Here is an 18,963-nt window from a genome sequence, read left to right on the forward strand (position 1 = left end):
CTCCTGACCACATTGGCTCTTCTGTGAAGACTTCACTCCTGACCACATTGGCTCTTTTTATGGGATCCTAACCAACTGCGCTATTTTGTTTGTTTTTTCACATTGTTTGCAAACTCATTTTGTACATAATGTTGCTGCTACTGTAAAGTCTCATATGACCAAAAAGAGCATCTAGACATCAGAACAGCAATTACTCACCTCGGACTGAATGAAGATTTTTTTCTTTAGTGAGTCCGAGTCCGACACGAAGGATATGCTGTTTTTTCAAGACAAGGCCAAAATCCCTGTCATCAGTGTGAAAAAAAGATGGAGGAAAGGGGAAGGAGGGCAGGGTGCCTTGTAAGATTTGCAGACGAGTAGGTACACCACCTTTTACCCTCCGTATTATTGGCCAATGTGCAATCATCAGAAAACAAACTGGATGATATACGATTAAGACTATCCTACGAACGGGACAATTAAAACTGTGATATCTTATGTTTCATCGAGATATGGCTGAACGACGGCATGAATAATATAGAGCTGGCTGGCTTCTCTGTGCATCGGCAGGACAGAACAGCTACATCTGGGTAGACGAGGGGCAGGGGGTGTGTGTCTCTTTGTCAATAACTGCTGGTTCGCGTTGTTTAATATTAAGGTAGTCTTGAGGTGTTTCTCACCTGAGGTAGAATACCTCATGATCAGCTGGAGACCACACTATCTACCAAGAGAGTTATCATCTGTATTATTCACAGCGGTCTATTTACCTCCACAAACCAATGCTGGCACTAAGACCACACTTAACCAGCTGTATAAGGCCATAAGTGTAACGGCGTTCTTCGTTTGTAGTAAGAGAGTCGGACCGAAATGCAGCGTAGTGGTTACTCATGACTTTGTGGCCGGGGACTTTAATGCAGGAAAAGGGAAATCCATTTTACCTAATTTCTACCAAAATGTTACATGTGCAACCAGAGGGGAAAAAAACTCAAGACCACATTTTTGACCACATACATGACTGTATGTACATTTCCCAACCAGAAGCCATGGATTACAGGCAACATCCGCACCGAGCTATAGGCTAGAGCTGCCGCTTTCAAGGACTGGGACACTAATCCTGACGCGAATAAGAAATCCCTCTATGCCCTCAGACAAACCATCAAACAGGCAAAGCGTCAATACAGGACTAAGATTGAATCCTACGACACCGGCTCTGAAAAATATTACAGACTAACAAAGGGAAGCCCAGCCGCGAGCTTCCCAGGGACGCTAGCCTATCAGACGAGCAAAACGCCTTCTATGCTCGCTTTGAGGCAAGCAACACTGAAGCATGCATGAGAGCACCAGCTGTTCCAAACGACTGTGTGATCACGCTCTCCGTAGCCGATGTGAGCATGACCTTTAAACAGGTCAACATTCACAAAGCCACGGGGCCACATGGATTACCAGGACGTGTACTCAAAGCATGGGCAGACCAACTGGCAAGTGTCTTCACTGATATTTTCAGCCTCTCCCTGACCGAGTCTGTAATACCTACATGTTTCAAACAGACCACCATAGTCCCTGTGCCCAAGAAAGCGGAGGTAACCTGCCTAAACCATTACCGCCCCGTAGCACTCACGTCAACTAGATCCCACCTCCCTCTGCAACTAGATCCTGGACTTCTTGATGGGCCAGGTGTTAAGGGTAGGCAACAACACATCTGTCACGCTGATCTTCAACACTGGGGCCCCTCAGGGGTGCGTCTTAGTCGCCCCCTGTACTCCCTGTTAACCCACGACTACGTGGCCAAGCACAACTCCAACACCATCATTAAGTTTGCTGACAACACAACAGTGGTAGGCCTGATCATCAACAATGATGAGACAGCCTATAGGGAGGAGGTCAAAGACCTGGCAGTGTGATGCCAGGACAACAACCTCCCCCTCAGTGTGAGCAAGACAAAGGAGCTGACCATGGACAACAGAAAAAGGAGGTGCAGAACAGGCCCCCATTAACATCGACGGGGCTGAAGTGGAGCGGGTCAAGAGTTTCAAGTTCCTTGGTGTCCACATTACCAACAAACTCTCATTGTCCAAACACACCAAGACAGTTGTGAAGAGGGCATGAGAACACCTCAGAAGACTGAAAAGATTTGTCATGGGTCCCCAGATCCTCAAAAAGTTCTACAGCTGCACCATCGAGAGCATCCTGACTGGTTGCATCACTGCCTGGTATGGCAACTGCTCAGCATCTGACCATAAGGCGCAACGGAGGGTAGTGTGTACAGCCCAGTACATGACTGGGGCCAAGCTCCCTGACATCCAGGACCTATGTACTAGGCGGTGTCAGAGGAAGGTCCAAAAATGTGTCAAAGATTCCAGTCACCCAAGTCATAGACTGTTCTCTCTGCTAACGCATGGCAAGCGGTACCGGAGCACCAAGTCTTGGACCAAAAAGCTCCCTAACAGCTCCTACCCCTAAACCATAAAACTTTTAATCAAATGGCCACCAGCTATTTACATTGACCCCCCCTCCTCCCTTTGTTTTTACACTGCTGCTACTCACTGTTTATTATCTACGCACTTTAAAAATTGCCTTGACTAACCTGTACCCCCACACATTGACTCGGTACTGGTACCCCCTGTATTTAGCCTCATTATTGTTATGTAATTTTCTTGTGTTACTTTTTTATTAATATATGTATTTATTTTTTACTTTAGTTTATTTAGTAAATATTTTCTTAACTCTATTTCTTGAACTGCATTGTTGGTTAAGGGCTTGTAAGGAAGCATTTCAAGGTAAGGTCTACACCTATTCGGTGCATGTGACAAATACAATTAGATTTTATTTTATTTGAAGAATGTTAGCACGGACTATTCTGAGGTGTAAAAGCAAGATACTTTCAGGCATGAGTGAAGTCTAATCACATTATTTTGAAGGAAGTAGAGGAAGGAGACAATCTATTGGAATAAATAGACCTATTTCATCAATACTGAATAAATCTAACATTAACATCCTCAGTGCATTCAGGTCCACTTGGTGCCCGCTCTGTGTGCCTGCTCTGATGCTAAATCTGGTGTGTTGCGTTGGAAACAGCTGTTGTGGTGGTGCGTGGCATTGCTGGGTAAATATGTTGCGCTTGTTATGTTAAACTTCAGTGCATCTTTATTCATCTTAATCTGTTGCTGACAAAACTCATGTGATATGGCTTCGCATCCTCTGCCGTATTTTGGTGCTGTTTCCTGTACCTTAGGGACTGCTGCCCAATATTATTGACTGTATGTTTGTTTTACTCCATGTGTAACTCTGTGTCGTTGTATCTGTCGAACTGCTTTGCTTTATCTTGGCCAGGTCGCAATTGTAAATGAGAACTTGTTCTCAACTTTCCTACCTGGTTAAATGAAGGTGAAATAAATAAATAAATAAATAAATATACATAGTCATTGAACACTGATGTTTACGTACCATTTATATATCTACTGCTGTACAACATCTTTTATTATTTTCACATTTTGGATTATTTTGTCCTTGTTGACATTTACTGCATTGATTGATAGGAACTATGAAACATAAGCATTTCGCTGCACCTGCAAAAACACCTGCTAAACTGTGTACGTGACCAATACAATTTGATTTGGTTTTTGGATTGACAGCTATCTAACAGAACACAGAGTTTTTTTTTAATGGAAGCCTCTTTAACATAAACCATGTAGAGTGTGGTATAACTCAAGGCAGCTGTCTTGGCCCGTTACTCTTTTCTATTTGTACTAAAGACCAACCACTATCTTTGATTAAAGCCTATGTGTCTACAGTGCATTTGGAAAGTATTCAGACCCCTTCGCTTTTCCCACATTTTCTTACATTTCAGCTTTATTCCAAAATTGATTAAATGAATGTTATTCCTCATAAATCTACACACAATACCTCATAATGATACAGCAAAAACTGCTTTTTAAAAACCAGATATAACTTATTTACATAAGTATTCAGACCATTTACTATGAGACACAAAATTGAGCTCAGGTGCATCCTGTTTCCATCATCCTTGAGATGTTTCTACAACTTGATTGGAGTCCACGGTAAATTCAAAATTATTGGACATGATTTAGTGAGGAACACACCTACAGTTGAAGTCGGAAGTTTACATACACTTAGGTTGGAGTCATTATAACTCGTTTTTAAACCACTCCCCAACAAACTATAGTTTTGGCAAGTCGGTTAGGACATCTACTTTGCGCATGACACAAGTCATTTTTCCAACAATTGTTTACAGACAGATTATTTCACTTATAATTCACTGTATCACAATTCCAGTGGGTCAGAAGTTTACATATACTAAGTTGACTGTGCCTTTAAAAAGCTTTGAGAATTCCAGAAAATGATATCATGGCGTTAGAAGCTTCTAATAGGCTAATTGACATAATTTGAGTCAATTGGAGGTGTACCTGTGGAAGTATTTCAAGGCCTACCTTCAAACTCAGTGGCTCTTTGCTGGACATCATGGGGAAATCAAAAGTAATCAGAACAACAACAAAGGACCTTGTGAAGATGCTGAAACAGGTACAAAAGTATCTATATCCACAGTAAGACGAGTCCTATATCGAAATAACCAGAAATGCCACTCAGCAAGGAAGAAGCCACTGCTCCAATACTGCCATAAAAAAGCCAGACTACGGTTTGCAACTGCACATGGGGACAAAGATCTTACTTTTTGGAGAAATGTCCTCTGGTCTGATGAAACAAAAATAGCACTGTTTGGCCATAATGACCATCCTTATGTTTGGAGGAAAAAGGGGATGCTTGCAAGCCGAAGAACACCATCCCAACCGTGAAGCACGGGATGGCAGAATCATATTGTGGGGGTGCTTTGCTGCAGGAGGGTCTGGTGCACTTCACAAAATAGATGGCATCATGAGGGAATGAAAATGATGTGGATATATTGAAGCAACATCTCAAGACATCATTCGGAAGTTAAAGCTTGGTTCCAAATGGACAATGACCCCAAGCATACTTCCAAAGTTGTGACAAAATTGCTTAAAACCTCTCTGGGATATGTGGTACGGTAGCATCCCACCTCGCCAACAGCCAGTGAAATTGCAGGGCGCCAAATTCAAAACAACAGAAATCCCATATTTAAAATTCCTCAAAAATACAAGTATTTTACACCATTTTAAAGATAAACTTGTTGTAAATCCAGCCACAGTGTCCTATTTCAAAAACGCTTTACGACGAAAGCACACCAAACGATTATGTTAGTCACAGAAAAACACAGCCATTTTCCAGCCAAAGAGAGGAATCACAAAAAGCAGAAGTAGAGATAAAATGAATCACTAACCTTTGATGATCTTCATCAGATGGCACTCATAGGACTTCATGTTACACAATACATGTATGTTTTGTTCAATAAAGTTCATATTTATATCCCAAAATCTCAGTTTACATTGGCGCGTTATGTTCAGTAGTTCCAAAACATCCGGTGATTTTGCAGAGAGCCACATCAATTTGCAGAAATATTCATAATAAACATTGCTAAAAGATACAAGTGTTATGCATGGAATTTTAGATCCACTTCTCCTTAATGCAACCACTGTGTCAGATTTTTTAAAAAGCAAACCATGCAATAATCTGAGTACGACGCTCAGACACGAAAACAAGCCATGCAGATACCCGCCATGTTGCTGAGTCAACAGAAGTCAGAAATAGCATTAGAAATATTCACTTATCTTTGATGATCATCAGAATGCACTCCCAGGAATCCCAGTTCCACAATAAATGTTTGTTTTGTTCAATGAAGTCCATCGTTTATGTCCAAATACCTACTTTTTGTTCGAGCATTTAGTAAACAAATCCAAACTCAGGAGGCGCGGGCAAGTCCAGGCAAAAGAAACATGTCAAACGAAGTATAGAATCAATCTTTAGTATGTTTTTATCATAAATCTTCAATAATGTTTCAACTGGAGAATTCCTTTGTCTGTAGAAATGCAATGGAACGCAGCTAACTCTCACGGGAGCGTGCGAGACTGAGCTCATGGCACTCTGCCAGACACCTGACTCAATCAGCTCTCATTCCCCCCCCCCTTCACAGTAGAAGCCTAAAACAAGGTTCTATTGACATCTATTGACTGTTGGCATCTAGTGGAAGCCTTAGGAAGTGCAATATGACCCCATAGACACTGTATATTCGATAGGCAATGACTTGAAAAACTACAAACCTCAGATTTCCCACTTCCTGGTTGGATTTTTGCCTGCCATATGAGTTCTGATATACTCACAGACATCATTCAAACAGTTTTAGAAACTTCAGAGTGTTTTCTATCGACATTATATGCATATTGTAGCTTTTAGGCCTGAGTAGCAGGCAGTTTACTCTGGGCACCTTTTTATCCAAGCTACTCAATAATGCCCCCCAGTCCCAAAGAAGTTAAGGACAACAAAGTCAAGGTATTGGAGTGGCCATCACAAAGCCCTGACCTCATCCTATAGAAAATATGTGGGCAGAACTGAAAAAGTGTGTGAGAGCAAGGAGGCCTACAAGCCTGACTTAGTAACATCAGCTCTGTCAGGAGGAATGGGCCAAAATGTATCCAACTTATTGTGGGAAGCTTGAGGAAGGCTATCCAAAACGTTTGACCCAAGTTAAACAATTTAAAGGCCCACTGGGAATGTGGTGAAAGAAATAAAAGCAGAAAAAAATAATTCTCTCTACTATCATTCTGATATTTCGCATTCTTAAAATAAAGTGGTGATCCTAACTGACCTAAGACAGGGATTTTTTACTCTGATTAAATGTCAGGAATTGTGAAAAACTGACGTTAAATGAATTTGGTTAAGGTGTATGTAGACTTTCGACTTCAACTGTAAGGTCCCACAGTTGACAGTGCATGTCAGAAGAAAAACCAAGCCATGAGGTCGAAGGAATTGTCTGTAGAGCTCAGAGACAGGAATGTGTCAAGGCACAGATCTGAGGAAGGGTACGAAAATATTTCTGCAGCATTGAAGGTCCCCAAGAACACAATTCTTAAATGGAAGAAGTTTGGAACCACCACTCTGTCAGAGTCTTCCTAGAGCTGGCCGCCTTGACAAACTGAGCAATCGGGGAGAAGGGCCTTGATCAGGGAGGTGACCGAGAACCTGATGGTCACTCTGACAGAGCTCCAGAGTTCCTCTGTGGAGAAGGGAGAACCTTCAAGAAGGACAACCATCTCCGCAGCACTGCACCAATCAGGCCTTTATGGTAGAGTGGCCAAACAGAAGCCACTCCTCAATAAAAGAGTTTGCCAAAAGTCGCCTTGAGAAACAAGATTCTCTGTGCTGAATGCCAAGTGTTACATCCGGAGGAAACCTGACATCATCCCTTCGGTGAAGCATTGTGGTGGCAGCATCATGCTGGTGTTTTTCAGCAGCAGGGACTTGGAAACTAGTCAGGATCGAGGGAAAGATGAACTGAGCAAAGTACAGAGAGATCCTTGATGAAAACCGTTTCCAGAGCGCTCAGGACCTCAGACTGGGGCGAAGGTTTACCTTCCAACAGGACCATTACCCTAAGCACACAGCCAAGACTACGCAGGAGTGGCTTTGGGACCAGTCTCTGAATGTCCGTGAGTGGCCCAGCCAGAGCTCAGACTTGAATCTGATCGAACATCTCTGGAGAGACCTGAAAATAGCTGTGCAGCAACGCTCCCCATCCAACCTGACAGATCATGAGAGAATCTGCAGTGAAGAATGGGAGAAACTCCCCAAATACAGGTGTGCCAAGCTTGTAGTGTCATACCCAAGAAGACTCAAGGCTGTAACCGCTGCCAAAGGAGCTTCAACAAAGTACTCATGTCTTTATCGTCTGTTGCACACTGACTAACTTAAGTGATTTTATTATTTAGTAATTTACTTATGTAAATGTGATATTTCAGTATTTTATTTTTTATTTCTTACAAAATAATCTAAAAAAATCCAATGTTTTTTAATTTACCATTAGGGGATATTCAAATCAAATAAAATCCAGTTTTATTGGTCACCTACACATGGTTAGCAGATGGTAATGTGAGTGTAGCAAAATGCTTGTGCTTCTAGTTCCGACCATGCAGTAATATCTAACAAGTAATCTAACAATTTCACAACAACTACCTTATACACACAAGTGTAAAGGAATTAATAAGAATATGTACATGTAAATATATGGATGAGCGATGGCCGAACAGCATAGGCAAGATGCAGTAGATGGCATAGAGTACAGTATATACATATGAGATGAGTAATGTAGGGTATGTAAACATTATATAAAGTGGCATTGTTTAAAGTGACTGGCGATATACTTTAAACAATGCTACTTTATATAATGTTCACGGTATGTGTAGATTGATTAGGGGGGGAAACTATGTAATCCTTTTAAAAATTACGCTGCAATTCAACAAAATGTGATACAAGTGAAGGGGTCTGAATACTTTCCAAATGCACTGTACATGTCAGCTACCTCAGCAACATAGAGCAGTTCGTTTTAGAATGGGTGGCTAGTAATAAACTAGTCCTAAATATATACAAATTGAAAAGCTTTATATTTTGGAAAAAAACATTTTCTAAACACGAAACCTCATCTAAATCTACTGATGAATAATGCAGCGATTGAACAAGTTGAGGAGAGTGAACTGCTTGTTGTAACCATGGATTGTAAACTGACATGGTCAAAACATATTGATTCAACTGTTGCTAAGATGGGGAGAAGTCTGTTCATGATAAAGCGCTGCTCTTTCGTGACATCACAATCGACCAAACAAATCCTACATGCCCTAGTTTTATACTATTAGTGCTGCAAAGAAGGACACGGGCAAATCACAGAGCAGCACGCGTGTGGCCCTTAAATGTACATGGAGCGCATCATCAACAACATGCACGTCAGTCTCCCATGGCTCAAAGTAGCGGAGAGATTAACTGCATCAATACTTGTCTTTGTGAGAGAAAAATAACAAACATGTCGTATCAATCAGTTAACACACGGCTCAGACACCTATACATACCACACAAGACATGCCACCAGGGGTCTCTTCACGGTCCTGGGGCCAAGTCCAGAACAGAGGCTAGGAAACACAGAGTACTATATACTGTAGAGCCATGACTACATGGACCTCTCTCCCTCTTCAGGTAACTCAAGTTAACACACAGCTCAGACACCTATACATACCACACAAGACATGCCACCAGGGGTCTCTTCACGGTCCTCGGGCCAAGTCCAGAACAGAGGCTAGGAAACACAGAGTACTATATACTGTAGAGCCATGACTACATGGACCTCTCTCCCTCTTCAGGTAACTCAAGTTAACACACAGCTCAGACACCTATACATACCACACAAGACATGCCACCAGGGGTCTCTTCACGGTCCTCGGGCCAAGTCCAGAACAGAGGCTAGGAAACACAGAGTACTATATACTGTAGAGCCATGACTACATGGACCTCTCTCCCTCTTCAGGTAACTCAAGTTAATACACAGCTCAGACACCTATACATACCACACAAGACATGCCACCAGGGGTCTCTTCACGGTCCTCGGGCCAAGTCCAGAACAGAGGCTAGGAAACACAGAGTACTATATACTGTAGAGCCATGACTACATGGACCTCTCTCCCTCTTCAGGTAACTCAAGTTAACACACAGCTCAGACACCTATACATACCACACAAGACATGCCACCAGGGGTCTCTTCACGGTCCTCGGGCCAAGTCCAGAACAGAGGCTAGGAAACACAGAGTACTATATACTGTAGAGCCATGACTACATGGACCTCTCTCCCTCTTCAGGTAACTCAAGTTAACACACAGCTCAGACACCTATACATACCACACAAGACATGCCACCAGGGGTCTTTTCACGGTCCTCGGGCCAAGTCCAGAACAGAGGCTAGGAAACACAGAGTACTATATACTGTAGAGCCATGACTACATGGACCTCTCTCCCTCTTCAGGTAACTCAAGTTAACACACAGCTCAGACACCTATACATACCACACAAGACATGCCACCAGGGGTCTCTTCCTCTTCAGGTAACTCAAGCTAGCAATACAATCTGATTTTAAAAAATATATAAAACAACACCTCAAGGCACATAGGCTCGGTTTGCTCCTAGCAGAACTAGGCTAGGAGAAGTGATCTGTGCACTTATACTCCCTAAAGACCTCTACTTGAAAAACTAGACAAAGTGGCAATATAGCTGTTTGTCCATCTAGAGCCACTGTAGCAACAACATAGCCAGAAACACTTTCTCAGAATAGTCAGAATTATTCTAAGATAAATCAAGAAATGTAATTCATTTTGAAGTTTTTGTAGAGGTCTTAGTTGGGCTATTTTACATCTAAGGAAAAAAATGTGCATGAAAACTATTTGTCTCTCATTGAATGACAACAAAAACACTTATGTTCCCACTCCTACTAGGAGTAGTACTGTTGACCAATTATCGACGAAGGGATTAGACTTCAAGCTACCGAACTTGCCTCAAGAAAACAATGGGTGTGTTCGAACAGCCGGAGAAAACCTCTGCCGAACACCAAAACCAAAACAAACAAAAACAGCAAACAATTTTGTCAGAATATACGTGCAAACTGTTTCGTCTGGGAAGCATAAGGTAAGCTTAACACACACACATATTATTCTTAGTAATGTAATATTGTAAAATTGTGATGTAGTGGTGGAGAAATATGGATTTGTATGATGTGATGTTCTATTTCTGTGTGGACCCCAGGAAGAGTAAGTGCTGCCTTGGCAACAGCTAATGGGGATCCTAATAAAATACTAAAAATACTAAGCTGACACTGGAGGATAAAGATGTCCCTGTCACTGCTAAGGAAGGCCTGCTTCCACGTGGGAACCACATCCACAGACAGAATAATCTCTCTCTCTCCTCTTTCTCTGCCTCTCTCGCTCTGCATCTCTCTCTCTGTCTCTTTCCCTCTCCCTCTCTCTCTCGTTATCTCTCTCCCTTCATTTTTCCTCAATCTCTCTCACTGAATAATGCAACGCCACACAGGCAACCTGAAAATAAAGACTGACTTTAAATATTAAAACACATTCAGAAAAATCTCCAAAATCTCTAAAGCTTTCAAGCTTTCTGAAGATGTGGCCAATGACCAACGACATCACTCGCAGAGAGGGAAGGTTTGAAGTTTCCCTAAATGATTTCCTAATTAACAAATCATGCTTAAATCACACAAATTACAATGTTACAATTACAGCAATGTGTATGTTGTGGGTCAACTTTATTTGGTTGGAGGTGTGAAATGAAAATGACTGTCAGAAAGGCTGTCCTCCTAATTGAGATGCCTCGTTTCCTTCTCCTGCCCAGCAGACTTCTGACAAGAGCTGTCTGCTACTCTGACAGCAGATAAAGATGAGAGACAGTCCATATTCACATGACACATCACAACAGCTCATTGGAGACGACAGTCGGCACTCCCACCACACAGAGGCACATTATCCCAGCCGTGCACTCGAACACATGCACGCACAAACGCACACACGCACACACACATCTGCTCCAATTGATTTCTTACCTGTTCCTCACCATCCCAGGGAACACATGCTCTCTCCCCTCTATGCATACATTTACCTTTGTTTTCCTTGTTCTTGAACAAGGTAACCTGCCTAAATGACTATCACCCCGTAGCGCTCATGGCTCACATCACCACCATCAACCACTCCAATTTGCATAGCACCCCAACAGATCCACAGATGACAGTATCTTTATTGCACTCCACACTGCCCTCTCCCACCCGGACATGAGGAACACCTATGTGAGAACGTTGTTCATGGACTACAGCTCAGCATTCAACACCATCGTGCCCTGGGATGATGGTGTTGATGTACTGTAAGCTATGCCTAGCCCTTTGAAGCATTTGATGGCTACAAATGGGAGTGCTATGGGGCGATAGTAATTTAAACAGATTACCTTGGTGTTCTTTGCACAGGTACTATGGTGGTCTGCTTGAAACATGTAGGTATTAGAGACTGGGTCAGGGAGAGGTTGAAAATGACAGTAAAAACACTTGCCGGCTTGTCAGCGAATGCTCTGAGTACACGTCCTGGTAATCCATAAATGTTACACAGCCTTGTCAAGGTCTTACTCACATTGGCTATGGAGAGTGTGATCACAGTCATCTGGAACAGCTGGTGCTCTAATGCATGGTTCAATGTTGCTTACCTTGAAGCAAGCATAGAAGGCATTTAGCTTGATTCACTTGGCAGCTCTCGGCTGTGTTTCTCTTTGTAACCAGTGGTAGTTTGCAAGTCCTGCCACATCTGATGAGCATCAGAGCCGGCGTAGTAGGATTGAATCTTAGTCTTGTATTGATTATTTTCCTGTATAAAGGCTCGTCGGAGGTTGTAGCGGTATTTATTATAAGCCTCCGCATTAGTGTCCCACACCTTGAAAGCAGCAGCTCTAGATTTTAGTTCAGTGCGAATGTCGCTTGTAAACCATGGCTTCTGGTTGGGATATGTATTTGTGAGGATGACATCGTGGATGCACTTACTGTATTAATGAAGCCGGTGACTGATGTGGTAAACTCACTGGTACTTCCTGTTTGAGTTTTTGTTTATGAGCAGGACTCATCAGGCTAGAGTTATGGTCAGATTTGCCAAATAGAGGGGAAAAGAGAGTGTCTCCTTTAGTTGCACAAGTAACATGCTTCTAGAAATGAGGTAAAACAGATTTCAGTTTTCCTGCATTAAAATCCCTGGCCACTAGGAGTGTCGCTTCTGGATGAGCATTTTCTTGTTTGCTTATGGCCTTATACAGCTGGTTGAGTGCAGTCTTAATGCCAGCACTAGTTTGTGGTCGTAAATAGACAGCTATGAAAAATATAGATGAAAACTCTCTTGGTAAATAGTTTGATCTACAGCTTATTATGAGGTAGTCTAACTCAGAACCTCGAGACTTGTTTAAAATTAGAGATTAGGCATCAGATGTTGTTAAAACATATCCCTGTCATGCTTAGAGAAGATCTCATGTCAAGTGTTGTGGTCCACATGCATTGATCACATTTTTACTAATACAGTCAAAGTTTGTTCTAAAGCTGTATCCGTACCCATTGGATGCAGTGATCCCCACATAGTGGCTATATCCAGGAAAGCCAAGGTTCCAAAAGCTGGGCCTAATACAGTGTATAAGAGATTTAGTTGTGACTGTTATGTGGATAATGTAAAAAATATTTGTTGTTCTGATGTGATTAATAAGGAGCATCCAGACGCTGCACTTGATGAATTTATGAAATTGCTTCTTCCAATTATTGATAAACATGCACCTGATAGAGACTGACTGTTAGAACTGTTAATGCTCCATGGATTGATGAGGAATTGAAAAAATGGTATGTTTGAAAGAAATGGGGCAAATGGTGTGACTAATTAGTCTGGCTGTACATCTGATTGGCTGACTTACTGCAAATTGAGAAATTATGTCACTAAACTCAACAAAAAGAAGAATACTGTTTTATATAACTGTATTATGAAGCCAATATCAATTATTTAAAGTGTGGTTGAAAATAATAAATTAATTTACGACCTAAAAGGCAAATTTAACTCAATTTTTGAAGTGGGCAAACTTAGGCAAGAATGCCAACAACAAACCATCATATTCATGCATAAAAAAACAAATAGTGAAAGAAAATCAATGTGAGTTTGAATTTTGTAAAGTTAGTGTGGGAGAGGTGGAAAAATGATCGATCAATAATGATAAAGCTCCTGGCATCGACAACTTGTGCAGATGAAAAGCTGCTGAGGATGGTACTGTAGCTAACTCTATAGTTAACTCTATAGTTGTCATATCTTTAATCTGAGCCTAGAGGAAAGTGTTTGTCCTCAGGTCTGGAGGGAAGCCAAAGTTATTACGCTATCCAAGAATGGTAAATCGGCCTATACTGGTTCTAACAGCCGACCTATCAGCATTCTGCCAGCTCTTAGCAAGCTGTTGGAAAGCAATGTGCTTGACCAGATACAGTGCTATTTCTCTGTATACAAATTAACAACAGACTTTCAGCATGCTTACAGAGAAGGGCACTCAACATTTATTACACTGACACAAATGACTAATGATTGGTTGAAAGAAATTGATAATAAGAAGATTGTGTAAGCTGTACAGTAAGATTTCAGTGCAGCCTTTGATATTATTGTCCATAACCTGTTGTTGAAAAAATGTACACGACCGGTTAAAAGTTTAAGAACAGCGATTCATTCAAGGGTTTTTCTTCATTTTTACTATTATCTACATTGTAGAATAATAGTGAAGACATCATAACTATGAAATAACACATATGGAATCATGTAGTAACCAAACAAGTGTTAAACAAATTAAAATATAATTTATATTTGAGATTCTTCATATACCCACCCTTTGCGTTGATGACAGCTTTGCACACTCTTGGTATTCTCTCAACCAGCTTCACTGGTTGAATCTGTGTTTGAAATTCACTGGGAGACTGAACAGATCATTTTATGTGTGGGGTACAGAGATGAGGAAGTCATTCAAAAATCATGTTAACCACTATTATTGCACACAAGGTGAGTCCCATGCAACTTATTATGAGACTTAAGCACATGTGTACGTACCCCTGAACTTATTTAGGCTTGCCATAACAAAGGGGTTGAATACTTATTGAATCAAGACATTTCAGCTTTTTATTTTTAATGAATTTATAAACATTTGTAAAAACATAATTCCACTGACATGATAGGTTATTGTGGGCCAATTTTAAATGCAGGCTGTAACACTACACAATGTGGAAAAGTCAAGGGGTTGTGACTTTCTGACGGCTCTGTATATTATCCATGTCCTTGTTCAGCTACGACTCCGAGAAACATGGGAGATTACAGTTGATAGGACAGTCTCAAACGGGCCAGTTTGTTATCCAGCGATCGCATGTTCACCAATAGAAGGGACGGTAGAGATGTATTCTTTACTTGCTGACGTCGTTTGGTCAGGGTGCCCGGACGTCAGCGTCTCTTACGCCTTCTCTTCCTGTTCCGAGTGTCGGGGATCGGGGCCTGGTCCGGGGTCAGCAGTATGTCCTGCCCTGTCAACTCATTGAAGTAGAAATCTTCATCCAAATTGGAGGTTAGTGATCGCTGTTCTGATGTCCAGAAGCTCTTTTCAGTCATAGGAAACGATGGCATAAAAATGATGTACAAAAAAAAATTACGAATAGCGCAAAAAACACACAAAATAGCAGAATTGATCAGGAGATCGTAATCCGGCAGCTATACATTGCAGCACCATTTTCCCCATTCTTCTTATGAGTGGCAGCAGTGGCCCCAGCAGGAATCAAACCCGCAATCCACACATTGGACACCTATGCCGTATTGTACATCCCATGGCCTGGTCTTGTACAGTACAGTAGCATCATACCACCAAACAGATCTTTAGTCACCACAGTAGCGATATACTCTCAGCATCCTCTTTCCCTCCACAGGATGATGTAGTACCATGGACCATCCGGCCGTACGCTCGCTCTCCTCTGATTAATACTCTTGGGTCCTCCTCCACCCTCCGCCCGCTAGTGATCCACGATTGAGGAGCCCCATTACACACAGAGACCAAAATTGAATAAAATCATGAAAAATGGAGGAGCTTCTATCTCTAGGCTTCTGAGTTATGATGGCGGCAGATGGAGGCTTCAGAATCCCCTGCATGCCTCCTCCGGTGACAGGCTACATCCTAGCACTCTTCACTGATAATTACCTCACACAGCAATCACATCGTCACCATGGCAAGAAGGTAAACAGATGTTGATTGATAGGTCAGCAGGATATGATACACGCCCAACCCAGACAGCACTCTGATTCTTTGCTCACGGATTCTCCACTTGGCTTTCCCTTCCATCTCTTAGAATCTTTGATGTAATTTTCAGAGAAAATCTCAGTTAGTGTGGGCCTCTCATTTACAATGTGAAACTGAGGGACTAATTGAGTTTCTGTTTAATATGAGGAAAGTAAAATTACGTTCAAAGATAATCCTCTTTTATTTATCAACTGAATATTATCAAAATAATCCAATTGTGAATGTAAAATACAGTATAATGTTGTAGCAAAACACAAGATGCACAGAGGAAAGTGTGCAGCATGTACTCCGTTTGAAACGGAGGAAAGGACCACACTCAAAGTTTTCTTCTTGAACTTCCCACAAAGTTAAGGAGGGAAACAGTCCTTCAGTTTTTTTCTCCCCGAGAGAAGTAAAAGGAACGGGCACCTGGCCAGGAAGACATTCGTGCAGAGATCAGTTTCAACAGCTTGCCTTGATGACTAATGAAGAGGGCCTTCAAGGACTATTACCTAGCCCAATTAAAATATAAAGCAATATGTTGTTTTCCAAGAGAGGATTTCAGCTTGCCTTATATTAACCCTTTGAGAGATCCCAGCCTCTTATTGGCACAAATACAATAAATATTGTTGAATACCTTACATGATGCCTCTTACTTATTCCTTAATCCTGGATAATGTGTTGTTTTCAAGCAGGGTTAAATACTCAATGAAACATTAAGTGATTTTTTCAGCCGTCGAGTCTTCAATGACTGTCTAGATTAATCTGGAAAAGCTGGTAGGGATGTTCAGTCAGGTTTAAATAAAGTGCTAAATGTCTTATTTTGTTTGTTGTATTTTCTCCCCAATTTCGTAATATTCAATTGTGATCCAGTCTCATTGCTGCAACTCCCCAACGGGCTCGGGAGAGACGAAGGTTGAGTCTTGTGTCCTCCGAAACATGACCCGCCAAAACAGGGATTCTTAAAACACGCCCGCTTAACCTGGGAAGCCAGCCGCAGACAAACGTGTCGGAGACCCACGTCTGCAGGCGCCCGGCCTGCCACAAGAAGTCGCTAGAGCGCGATGAGCCAAGTAAAGCCCACCAGGCCGACCAAACCCTCCCTTAACGACTTAACGACCAAATCCTCCCATAGCGCCGCCGTTGTGACACAGCTTGGGATTGAACACGGGTCTGTAGTGATGCCTCAAGCACTGTAATGCAGTGCCTTAGACCGCTGTGCCACTCTGGAGGCAAGTGTTACATATTTTATACGTCTGTGCAGTGCTTTCATTTCATTTTAATTTCAAGGCCTTTTTTTGCAAAAAGCCAAGCGTATTTCTCCTCTTTACTCAACGGCCAGAAACTTACTGCTGCATCTAATGAGCGGGTATAAACATACAACATAGAATTTAGGAAACGTATGTGGTGAAACAGGCCTACAGTATAAAGGGGGGTCAGCAGGACAGGCCTGAAGATTACACATCTGCATGGCTGCACAGTCAGTGATGATGAGAAAAGTGGCTATTTGAAGATCTCGTTTTCAAAGCAGAGTCAAAATGCATGTCCAGACTGGAGAGGATGCATTTTCCCACATATAGAGAAAACATCTATCCCTAAAATAGATATCTGTGTCAAACATACACTCTACTTCATATTTTCAACATGTAAACCTGTCAAGCCTTGGTCTTAGTATTTTGTGTTTTCTTTAATTATTTGGTCAGGCCAGGGTGTGACATGGGTTTATGTTGTTGTATTTCGTATTGGGGTTTTTGTATTATTGGGATTGCGGCTGAGTAGGGGTGTTGTATAGGCTTGGCTGCCTGAGGCGGTTCTCAATCAGAGTCAGGTGATTCTCGTTGTCTCTGATTGGGAACCGTATTTAGGTAGCCTGGTTTCGCTTTGTATTTCGTGGGTGATTGTTCCTGTCTCTGTGTAGTTTCACCAGATAGTTCACGTTCCGTTTGTTGTTTTGTATTTTGTATCGTTATTTCATGTGTCACTTTTTCTATTAAAGTCATGAGTAACCACTACGCTGCATTTCGGTCCGACTCTCTTTCCACAAACGAAGAACGCCGTTACAAAACCATTATTCTGTTTTCAAGGCCACAGATCTGATATTAAAGTCAGAATGTAAGAAAACACGTTGTGCTACCAATCAGTCTCCAATGTCACTACGAAAGGTTTGTTTATTTATTTATTTCAGTAACACTTTATTTTAAGGGTCCATTATAAACCATTTATAAGGCATTTACAGTCTGAGCATCATTTACATACAGTCTGAGCACCATTTTACAAACAGTCTGAGCACCATTTACAAACAGTCTGAGCACCGTTTACAAACAGTCTGAGCACCATTTACAAACAGTCTGAGCACCATTTACAAACAGTCTGAGCACCGTTTACAAACAGTCTGAGCACCATTTACAAACAGTCTGAGCACCATTTACATACAGTCTGAGCACCGTTTACATACAGTCTGAGCACCATTTACATACAGTCTGAGCACCATTTACATACAGTCTGAGCACCATTTACAAACAGTCTGAGCACCGTTGACATACAGTCTGAGCACCATTTACAAACAGTCTGAGCACCATTTACAAACAGTCTGAGCACCGTTGACATACAGTCTGAGCACCATTTACATACAGTCTGAGCACCATTTACAAACAGTCTGAGCACCATTTACAAACAGTCTGAGCACCGTTGACAAACAGTCTGAGCACCATTTACATACAGTCTGAGCACCATTTACAAACAGTCTGAGCACCGTTTACAAACAGTCTGAGCACCGTTGACATACAGTCTGAGCACCATTTACATACAGTCTGAGCACCGTTGACATACAGTCTGAGCACCGTTTACATACAGTCTGAGCACCATTTACAAACAGTCTGAGCACCATTTACATACAGTCTGAGCACCATTTACATACAGTCTGAGCACCGTTGACATACAGTCTGAGCACCATTTACAAACAGTCTGAGCACCATTTACATACAGTCTGAGCACCATTTACATACAGTCTGAGCACCGTTGACATACAGTCTGAGCACCATTTACAAACAGTCTGAGCACCATTTACAAACAGTCTGAGCACCGTTGACATACAGTCTGAGCACCATTTACAAACAGTCTGAGCACCATTTACATACAGTCTGAGCACCATTTACATACAGTCTGAGCACCATTTACAAACAGTCTGAGCACCGTTTACATACAGTCTGAGCACCA

General features: G+C 41.8%; 1 protein-coding gene across 1 annotated transcript in view; it reads right to left on the reverse strand.

Annotated features, from left to right (window-relative positions):
• Positions 1-2,407: 2,407 nt before the first annotated feature.
• stpg2 (sperm-tail PG-rich repeat containing 2) overlaps positions 2,408-18,963 on the reverse strand; it is a 147,230-nt gene continuing 130,674 nt past the window's right edge. Inside the window, exon 14 of the mRNA XM_052461107.1 lies at positions 2,408-2,419. The gene's annotated coding sequence lies outside the window, so the exon portion shown is untranslated. The remainder of the gene's footprint in view (positions 2,420-18,963) is intronic.

Source organism: Oncorhynchus keta, chromosome 14 (genome assembly GCF_023373465.1).
Source record: "Oncorhynchus keta strain PuntledgeMale-10-30-2019 chromosome 14, Oket_V2, whole genome shotgun sequence".
In the NCBI taxonomy this organism is placed as follows: Eukaryota; Metazoa; Chordata; class Actinopteri; order Salmoniformes; family Salmonidae; genus Oncorhynchus; species Oncorhynchus keta.